Below are 9,959 nucleotides of genomic sequence, written 5' to 3' on the forward strand. Positions count from 1 at the left end.
CTCGACCTGTTTAACGAGTTTATCTACATTTGAGCCGATTTTGGAAGTGACACCTCAAAAGTGGCTTTTTGACCAGCTTTTTTCAAAATAAAAAAATCAAAAAAATCAAGTTTCCCGTTTGTGAGGAAATTTTTTAAATTTACGCGAATCGCAGTATTTTGTCCAAAAATAACCCCCCAAATCAAAATTTTTCAATTTCCAGCCGTTCTGGAGCCTCCAGCGCGATTTTTCAATTTCTCCAGAATTTTGAATTTGCTCCAGAAGCCGTGAATATGAAGTTGGGCAGCTAAAAATCGAGTTGTGTGTTATACTCGACCTGTTTAACGAGTTTATCCACATTTGAGTCGATTCTGAGAGTGACACCTCAAAAGTGGTTTTTTGACCAGCTTTTTTCAAAATTAAAAAATCCAAAAAATCAAAAGTCTCCCGTTTGTGTCAAAATTTTTGAAATTCATCGAATCGCTGTATTTTGTCCAAAACTATTCCCCCCAAATCCAAATTTCACCATTTCCAGCCATTCCGGAGCCTCCAGCGCGATTTTCAATTTCTCCAGAATTTTGAATTTGCTCCAGAAGCCGTGAATATGAAGTTGGGCAGCTATAAATCGAGTTGTACAGTATATTACACTCGACCTGTTTGACGAGTTTATCCACATTAGAGTCGATTTTGAGAGTGACACCTCAAAAGTGGCTTTTTGACCAGCTGTTTTCAAAATTAAAAAATCCAAAAAATCAAAAGTTTCCTGTTTTTGTCAAAATTTTTCAAATTCATCGAATCGCTGTATTTTGTCCAAAACTAACCCCCCAAATCCAAATTTCACCATTTCCAGCGATTCTGGAGCCTCCAGCGCGATTTTTCAATTTCTCCAGAATTTTGAATTTGCTCCAGAAGGCGTGAATATGAAGTTATAAGCAACTAAAAATCGAGTTGTGTATTATACTCGACCTGTTTAACGAGTTTATCTACATTTGAGCCGATTTTGGAAGTGACACCTCAAAAGTGGCTTTTTGACCAGCTTTTTTCAAAATAAAAAAATCAAAAAAATCAAGTTTCCCGTTTGTGAGGAAATTTTTTAAATTTACGCGAATCGCAGTATTTTGTCCAAAAATAACCCCCCAAATCAAAATTTTTCAATTTCCAGCCGTTCTGGAGCCTCCAGCGCGATTTTTCAATTTCTCCAGAATTTTGAATTTGCTCCAGAAGCCGTGAATATGAAGTTGGGCAGCTAAAAATCGAGTTGTGTGTTATACTCGACCTGTTTAACGAGTTTATCCACATTTGAGTCGATTCTGAGAGTGACACCTCAAAAGTGGTTTTTTGACCAGCTTTTTTCAAAATTAAAAAATCCAAAAAATCAAAAGTCTCCCGTTTGTGTCAAAATTTTTGAAATTCATCGAATCGCTGTATTTTGTCCAAAACTATTCCCCCCAAATCCAAATTTCACCATTTCCAGCCATTCCGGAGCCTCCAGCGCGATTTTCAATTTCTCCAGAATTTTGAATTTGCTCCAGAAGGCGTGAATATGAAGTTGGGCAGCTATAAATCGAGTTGTACAGTATATTACACTCGACCTGTTTGACGAGTTTATCCACATTAGAGTCGATTTTGAGAGTGACACCTCAAAAGTGGCTTTTTGACCAGCTGTTTTCAAAATTAAAAAATCCAAAAAATCAAAAGTTTCCTGTTTTTGTCAAAATTTTTCAAATTCATCGAATCGCTGTATTTTGTCCAAAACTAACCCCCCAAATCCAAATTTCACCATTTCCAGCGATTCTGGAGCCTCCAGCGCGATTTTTCAATTTCTCCAGAATTTTGAATTTGCTCCAGAAGGCGTGAATATGAAGTTATAAGCAGCTAAAAATCGAGTTGTGTATTATACTCGACCTGTTTAACGAGTTTATCTACATTTGAGCCGATTTTGGAAGTGACACCTCAAAAGTGGCTTTTTGACCAGCTTTTTTCAAAATAAAAAAATCAAAAAAATCAAGTTTCCCGTTTGTGAGGAAATTTTTTAAATTTACGCGAATCGCAGTATTTTGTCCAAAAATAACCCCCCAAATCAAAATTTTTCAATTTCCAGCCGTTCTGGAGCCTCCAGCGCGATTTTTCAATTTCTCCAGAATTTTGAATTTGCTCCAGAAGCCGTGAATATGAAGTTGGGCAGCTAAAAATCGAGTTGTGTGTTATACTCGACCTGTTTAACGAGTTTATCCACATTTGAGTCGATTCTGAGAGTGACACCTCAAAAGTGGTTTTTTGACCAGCTTTTTTCAAAATTAAAAAATCCAAAAAATCAAAAGTCTCCCGTTTGTGTCAAAATTTTTGAAATTCATCGAATCGCTGTATTTTGTCCAAAACTATTCCCCCCAAATCCAAATTTCACCATTTCCAGCCATTCCGGAGCCTCCAGCGCGATTTTCAATTTCTCCAGAATTTTGAATTTGCTCCAGAAGCCGTGAATATGAAGTTGGGCAGCTATAAATCGAGTTGTACAGTATATTACACTCGACCTGTTTGACGAGTTTATCCACATTAGAGTCGATTTTGAGAGTGACACCTCAAAAGTGGCTTTTTGACCAGCTGTTTTCAAAATTAAAAAATCCAAAAAATCAAAAGTTTCCTGTTTTTGTCAAAATTTTTCAAATTCATCGAATCGCTGTATTTTGTCCAAAACTAACCCCCCAAATCCAAATTTCACCATTTCCAGCGATTCTGGAGCCTCCAGCGCGATTTTTCAATTTCTCCAGAATTTTGAATTTGCTCCAGAAGGCGTGAATATGAAGTTATAAGCAGCTAAAAATCGAGTTGTGTATTATACTCGACCTGTTTAACGAGTTTATCTACATTTGAGCCGATTTTGGAAGTGACACCTCAAAAGTGGCTTTTTGACCAGCTTTTTTCAAAATAAAAAAATCAAAAAAATCAAGTTTCCCGTTTGTGAGGAAATTTTTTAAATTTACGCGAATCGCAGTATTTTGTCCAAAAATAACCCCCCAAATCAAAATTTTTCAATTTCCAGCCGTTCTGGAGCCTCCAGCGCGATTTTTCAATTTCTCCAGAATTTTGAATTTGCTCCAGAAGCCGTGAATATGAAGTTGGGCAGCTAAAAATCGAGTTGTGTGTTATACTCGACCTGTTTAACGAGTTTATCCACATTTGAGTCGATTCTGAGAGTGACACCTCAAAAGTGGTTTTTTGACCAGCTTTTTTCAAAATTAAAAAATCCAAAAAATCAAAAGTCTCCCGTTTGTGTCAAAATTTTTGAAATTCATCGAATCGCTGTATTTTGTCCAAAACTATTCCCCCCAAATCCAAATTTCACCATTTCCAGCCATTCCGGAGCCTCCAGCGCGATTTTCAATTTCTCCAGAATTTTGAATTTGCTCCAGAAGCCGTGAATATGAAGTTGGGCAGCTATAAATCGAGTTGTACAGTATATTACACTCGACCTGTTTGACGAGTTTATCCACATTAGAGTCGATTTTGAGAGTGACACCTCAAAAGTGGCTTTTTGACCAGCTGTTTTCAAAATTAAAAAATCCAAAAAATCAAAAGTTTCCTGTTTTTGTCAAAATTTTTCAAATTCATCGAATCGCTGTATTTTGTCCAAAACTAACCCCCCAAATCCAAATTTCACCATTTCCAGCGATTCTGGAGCCTCCAGCGCGATTTTTCAATTTCTCCAGAATTTTGAATTTGCTCCAGAAGGCGTGAATATGAAGTTATAAGCAACTAAAAATCGAGTTGTGTATTATACTCGACCTGTTTAACGAGTTTATCTACATTTGAGCCGATTTTGGAAGTGACACCTCAAAAGTGGCTTTTTGACCAGCTTTTTTCAAAATAAAAAAATCAAAAAAATCAAGTTTCCCGTTTGTGAGGAAATTTTTTAAATTTACGCGAATCGCAGTATTTTGTCCAAAAATAACCCCCCAAATCAAAATTTTTCAATTTCCAGCCGTTCTGGAGCCTCCAGCGCGATTTTTCAATTTCTCCAGAATTTTGAATTTGCTCCAGAAGCCGTGAATATGAAGTTGGGCAGCTAAAAATCGAGTTGTGTGTTATACTCGACCTGTTTAACGAGTTTATCCACATTTGAGTCGATTCTGAGAGTGACACCTCAAAAGTGGTTTTTTGACCAGCTTTTTTCAAAATTAAAAAATCCAAAAAATCAAAAGTCTCCCGTTTGTGTCAAAATTTTTGAAATTCATCGAATCGCTGTATTTTGTCCAAAACTATTCCCCCCAAATCCAAATTTCACCATTTCCAGCCATTCCGGAGCCTCCAGCGCGATTTTCAATTTCTCCAGAATTTTGAATTTGCTCCAGAAGGCGTGAATATGAAGTTGGGCAGCTATAAATCGAGTTGTACAGTATATTACACTCGACCTGTTTGACGAGTTTATCCACATTAGAGTCGATTTTGAGAGTGACACCTCAAAAGTGGCTTTTTGACCAGCTGTTTTCAAAATTAAAAAATCCAAAAAATCAAAAGTTTCCTGTTTTTGTCAAAATTTTTCAAATTCATCGAATCGCTGTATTTTGTCCAAAACTAACCCCCCAAATCCAAATTTCACCATTTCCAGCGATTCTGGAGCCTCCAGCGCGATTTTTCAATTTCTCCAGAATTTTGAATTTGCTCCAGAAGGCGTGAATATGAAGTTATAAGCAGCTAAAAATCGAGTTGTGTATTATACTCGACCTGTTTAACGAGTTTATCTACATTTGAGCCGATTTTGGAAGTGACACCTCAAAAGTGGCTTTTTGACCAGCTTTTTTCAAAATAAAAAAATCAAAAAAATCAAGTTTCCCGTTTGTGAGGAAATTTTTTAAATTTACGCGAATCGCAGTATTTTGTCCAAAAATAACCCCCCAAATCAAAATTTTTCAATTTCCAGCCGTTCTGGAGCCTCCAGCGCGATTTTTCAATTTCTCCAGAATTTTGAATTTGCTCCAGAAGCCGTGAATATGAAGTTGGGCAGCTAAAAATCGAGTTGTGTGTTATACTCGACCTGTTTAACGAGTTTATCCACATTTGAGTCGATTCTGAGAGTGACACCTCAAAAGTGGTTTTTTGACCAGCTTTTTTCAAAATTAAAAAATCCAAAAAATCAAAAGTCTCCCGTTTGTGTCAAAATTTTTGAAATTCATCGAATCGCTGTATTTTGTCCAAAACTATTCCCCCCAAATCCAAATTTCACCATTTCCAGCCATTCCGGAGCCTCCAGCGCGATTTTCAATTTCTCCAGAATTTTGAATTTGCTCCAGAAGCCGTGAATATGAAGTTGGGCAGCTATAAATCGAGTTGTACAGTATATTACACTCGACCTGTTTGACGAGTTTATCCACATTAGAGTCGATTTTGAGAGTGACACCTCAAAAGTGGCTTTTTGACCAGCTGTTTTCAAAATTAAAAAATCCAAAAAATCAAAAGTTTCCTGTTTTTGTCAAAATTTTTCAAATTCATCGAATCGCTGTATTTTGTCCAAAACTAACCCCCCAAATCCAAATTTCACCATTTCCAGCGATTCTGGAGCCTCCAGCGCGATTTTTCAATTTCTCCAGAATTTTGAATTTGCTCCAGAAGGCGTGAATATGAAGTTATAAGCAGCTAAAAATCGAGTTGTGTATTATACTCGACCTGTTTAACGAGTTTATCTACATTTGAGCCGATTTTGGAAGTGACACCTCAAAAGTGGCTTTTTGACCAGCTTTTTTCAAAATAAAAAAATCAAAAAAATCAAGTTTCCCGTTTGTGAGGAAATTTTTTAAATTTACGCGAATCGCAGTATTTTGTCCAAAAATAACCCCCCAAATCAAAATTTTTCAATTTCCAGCCGTTCTGGAGCCTCCAGCGCGATTTTTCAATTTCTCCAGAATTTTGAATTTGCTCCAGAAGCCGTGAATATGAAGTTGGGCAGCTAAAAATCGAGTTGTGTGTTATACTCGACCTGTTTAACGAGTTTATCCACATTTGAGTCGATTCTGAGAGTGACACCTCAAAAGTGGTTTTTTGACCAGCTTTTTTCAAAATTAAAAAATCCAAAAAATCAAAAGTCTCCCGTTTGTGTCAAAATTTTTGAAATTCATCGAATCGCTGTATTTTGTCCAAAACTATTCCCCCCAAATCCAAATTTCACCATTTCCAGCCATTCCGGAGCCTCCAGCGCGATTTTCAATTTCTCCAGAATTTTGAATTTGCTCCAGAAGCCGTGAATATGAAGTTGGGCAGCTATAAATCGAGTTGTACAGTATATTACACTCGACCTGTTTGACGAGTTTATCCACATTAGAGTCGATTTTGAGAGTGACACCTCAAAAGTGGCTTTTTGACCAGCTGTTTTCAAAATTAAAAAATCCAAAAAATCAAAAGTTTCCTGTTTTTGTCAAAATTTTTCAAATTCATCGAATCGCTGTATTTTGTCCAAAACTAACCCCCCAAATCCAAATTTCACCATTTCCAGCGATTCTGGAGCCTCCAGCGCGATTTTTCAATTTCTCCAGAATTTTGAATTTGCTCCAGAAGGCGTGAATATGAAGTTATAAGCAGCTAAAAATCGAGTTGTGTATTATACTCGACCTGTTTAACGAGTTTATCTACATTTGAGCCGATTTTGGAAGTGACACCTCAAAAGTGGCTTTTTGACCAGCTTTTTTCAAAATAAAAAAATCAAAAAAATCAAGTTTCCCGTTTGTGAGGAAATTTTTTAAATTTACGCGAATCGCAGTATTTTGTCCAAAAATAACCCCCCAAATCAAAATTTTTCAATTTCCAGCCGTTCTGGAGCCTCCAGCGCGATTTTTCAATTTCTCCAGAATTTTGAATTTGCTCCAGAAGCCGTGAATATGAAGTTGGGCAGCTAAAAATCGAGTTGTGTGTTATACTCGACCTGTTTAACGAGTTTATCCACATTTGAGTCGATTCTGAGAGTGACACCTCAAAAGTGGTTTTTTGACCAGCTTTTTTCAAAATTAAAAAATCCAAAAAATCAAAAGTCTCCCGTTTGTGTCAAAATTTTTGAAATTCATCGAATCGCTGTATTTTGTCCAAAACTATTCCCCCCAAATCCAAATTTCACCATTTCCAGCCATTCCGGAGCCTCCAGCGCGATTTTCAATTTCTCCAGAATTTTGAATTTGCTCCAGAAGCCGTGAATATGAAGTTGGGCAGCTATAAATCGAGTTGTACAGTATATTACACTCGACCTGTTTGACGAGTTTATCCACATTAGAGTCGATTTTGAGAGTGACACCTCAAAAGTGGCTTTTTGACCAGCTGTTTTCAAAATTAAAAAATCCAAAAAATCAAAAGTTTCCTGTTTTTGTCAAAATTTTTCAAATTCATCGAATCGCTGTATTTTGTCCAAAACTAACCCCCCAAATCCAAATTTCACCATTTCCAGCGATTCTGGAGCCTCCAGCGCGATTTTTCAATTTCTCCAGAATTTTGAATTTGCTCCAGAAGGCGTGAATATGAAGTTATAAGCAGCTAAAAATCGAGTTGTGTATTATACTCGACCTGTTTAACGAGTTTATCTACATTTGAGCCGATTTTGGAAGTGACACCTCAAAAGTGGCTTTTTGACCAGCTTTTTTCAAAATAAAAAAATCAAAAAAATCAAGTTTCCCGTTTGTGAGGAAATTTTTTAAATTTACGCGAATCGCAGTATTTTGTCCAAAAATAACCCCCCAAATCAAAATTTTTCAATTTCCAGCCGTTCTGGAGCCTCCAGCGCGATTTTTCAATTTCTCCAGAATTTTGAATTTGCTCCAGAAGCCGTGAATATGAAGTTGGGCAGCTAAAAATCGAGTTGTGTGTTATACTCGACCTGTTTAACGAGTTTATCCACATTTGAGTCGATTCTGAGAGTGACACCTCAAAAGTGGTTTTTTGACCAGCTTTTTTCAAAATTAAAAAATCCAAAAAATCAAAAGTCTCCCGTTTGTGTCAAAATTTTTGAAATTCATCGAATCGCTGTATTTTGTCCAAAACTATTCCCCCCAAATCCAAATTTCACCATTTCCAGCCATTCCGGAGCCTCCAGCGCGATTTTCAATTTCTCCAGAATTTTGAATTTGCTCCAGAAGCCGTGAATATGAAGTTGGGCAGCTAAAAATCGAGTTGTGTGTTATACTCGACCTGTTTAACGAGTTTATCCACATTTCGGTCGATTCTGAGAGTGACACCTCAAAAGTGGTTTTTTGACCAGCTTTTTTCAAAATTGTGACGCGGCCAGCGATACCATACCATATGTCGGCAAAAATTTTTTTCGTTTTATTGTGGTTTCTGGTAGTGTTTTTCTTCCTCTTTTCAATGGTGCAAACAGATTTTCAAAATATTAAAATCTGACAAATTTTCAAAATTTCAAAGTTGCGTATTTTTTGAAATTCAAAAACCAAAATTCTGAGAAAAACGTGTTTGAAAGTTTGGGTTATTTTTGTAACATTTTTGAAATTTTTTTTTTTTTTTTTTTGATTTTCTTCATCTTTTTTTAATGGTTCTTACATCATAATATTTTTTTTTTTTTTTGACATTTTTTTATGAAAAGCACTTTTGTAAAACCGGTTTTTCACCACTAAAACGACGTGTTTGAGATCGGTGGGTACACCCATTCCAAAGTATAGGCTTCATAGTATATGAATCGGCAAAATAAAATTTTTTGATATTTTCTGACTTTTTCCATGAAAACGCGATTATCTCAAAAAAAAGTTTTCCGACATATGGTATGGTATCGCTGGCCGCGTCACAATTAAAAAATCCAAAAAATCAAAAGTTTCCCGTTTGTGTCAAAAATTTTGAAATTCATCGAATCGCTGTATTTTGTCCAAAACTAACCCCCCCAAATCCAAATTTCACCATTTCCAGCGATTCTGGAGCCTCCAGCGCGAATTTTTCAATTTCTCCAGAATTTTGAATTTGCTCCAGAAGCCGTTAATATGCAGTTGGGCAGCTAAAAATCGAGTTGTGTATTACACTCGACTTGTTTAACAAATTTATCTACATTTCAGCCGATTTTGGGAGTGACACCTCAAAAGTGGTTTTTTGACCAGCTTTTTTCAAAATTAAAAAATCCAAAAAATCAAAAGACGACCGTTTGTGAGGAAATTTTCGAAATTCACGCGAATCGCTGTATTATGTCCAATACTAACCCCCCAAATCCAAATTTCACCATTTTCTGCCATTCTGGAGCCTCCAGCGCGATTTTTCAATTTCTCCAGAATTTTGAATTTGCTCCAGAAGGCGTGAATATGCAGTTGGGCAGCTAAAAATCGAGTTGTGTATTATACTCGACCTGTTTAACGAGTTTATCTACATTTGAGCCGATTTTGGAAGTGACATCTCAAAAGTGGTTTTTTGACCAGCTTTTTTCAAAATTAAAAAATCCAAAAAATCAAAAGACGACCGTTTGTGAGGAAATTTTCGAAATTTGCGCGAATCGCTCTATTTGGTCCGTAACTAACCCTCCAAATCAAAATTTTACAATTTCCAGCCATTCTGGAGCCTCCAGCGCGATTTTCAATTTCTCCAGAATTTTGAATTTGCTCCAGAAGGCGTGAATATGAAGTTAGACAGCTAAAAATCGAGTTGTATATTACACTCGACCTGTTTAACGAATTTATCCACGTTTGAGCCGATTTTGAGAGTGACACCTCAAGAGTGGTTTTTTGAGGTGTCACTCTCGCTCCAAAACTGCTGGAAATGGTAGAATTTGCGCTCCCGGGGGGGGTGGGGGTGTTAATTTTTTGAAAAAATACAGCAAGTCGCACAAATTTCAAAAAAAATTTCAAAAAAGGTTATCTTTTGATTTTTTGGATTTTCTAATTTTGAAAGAAGCTGATCATAAAACCACTCTTGTTGTGTCACTTCCAAAATCGGCTCAAATGTAGATAAACTCGTTAAACAGGTCGAGTATAATACACAACTCGATTTTTATAGCTGCCCAACTGCATATTCACGCC

Source organism: Planococcus citri, chromosome 4, assembly GCF_950023065.1.
Source record: "Planococcus citri chromosome 4, ihPlaCitr1.1, whole genome shotgun sequence".
NCBI classification, from domain to species: domain Eukaryota; kingdom Metazoa; phylum Arthropoda; class Insecta; order Hemiptera; family Pseudococcidae; genus Planococcus; species Planococcus citri.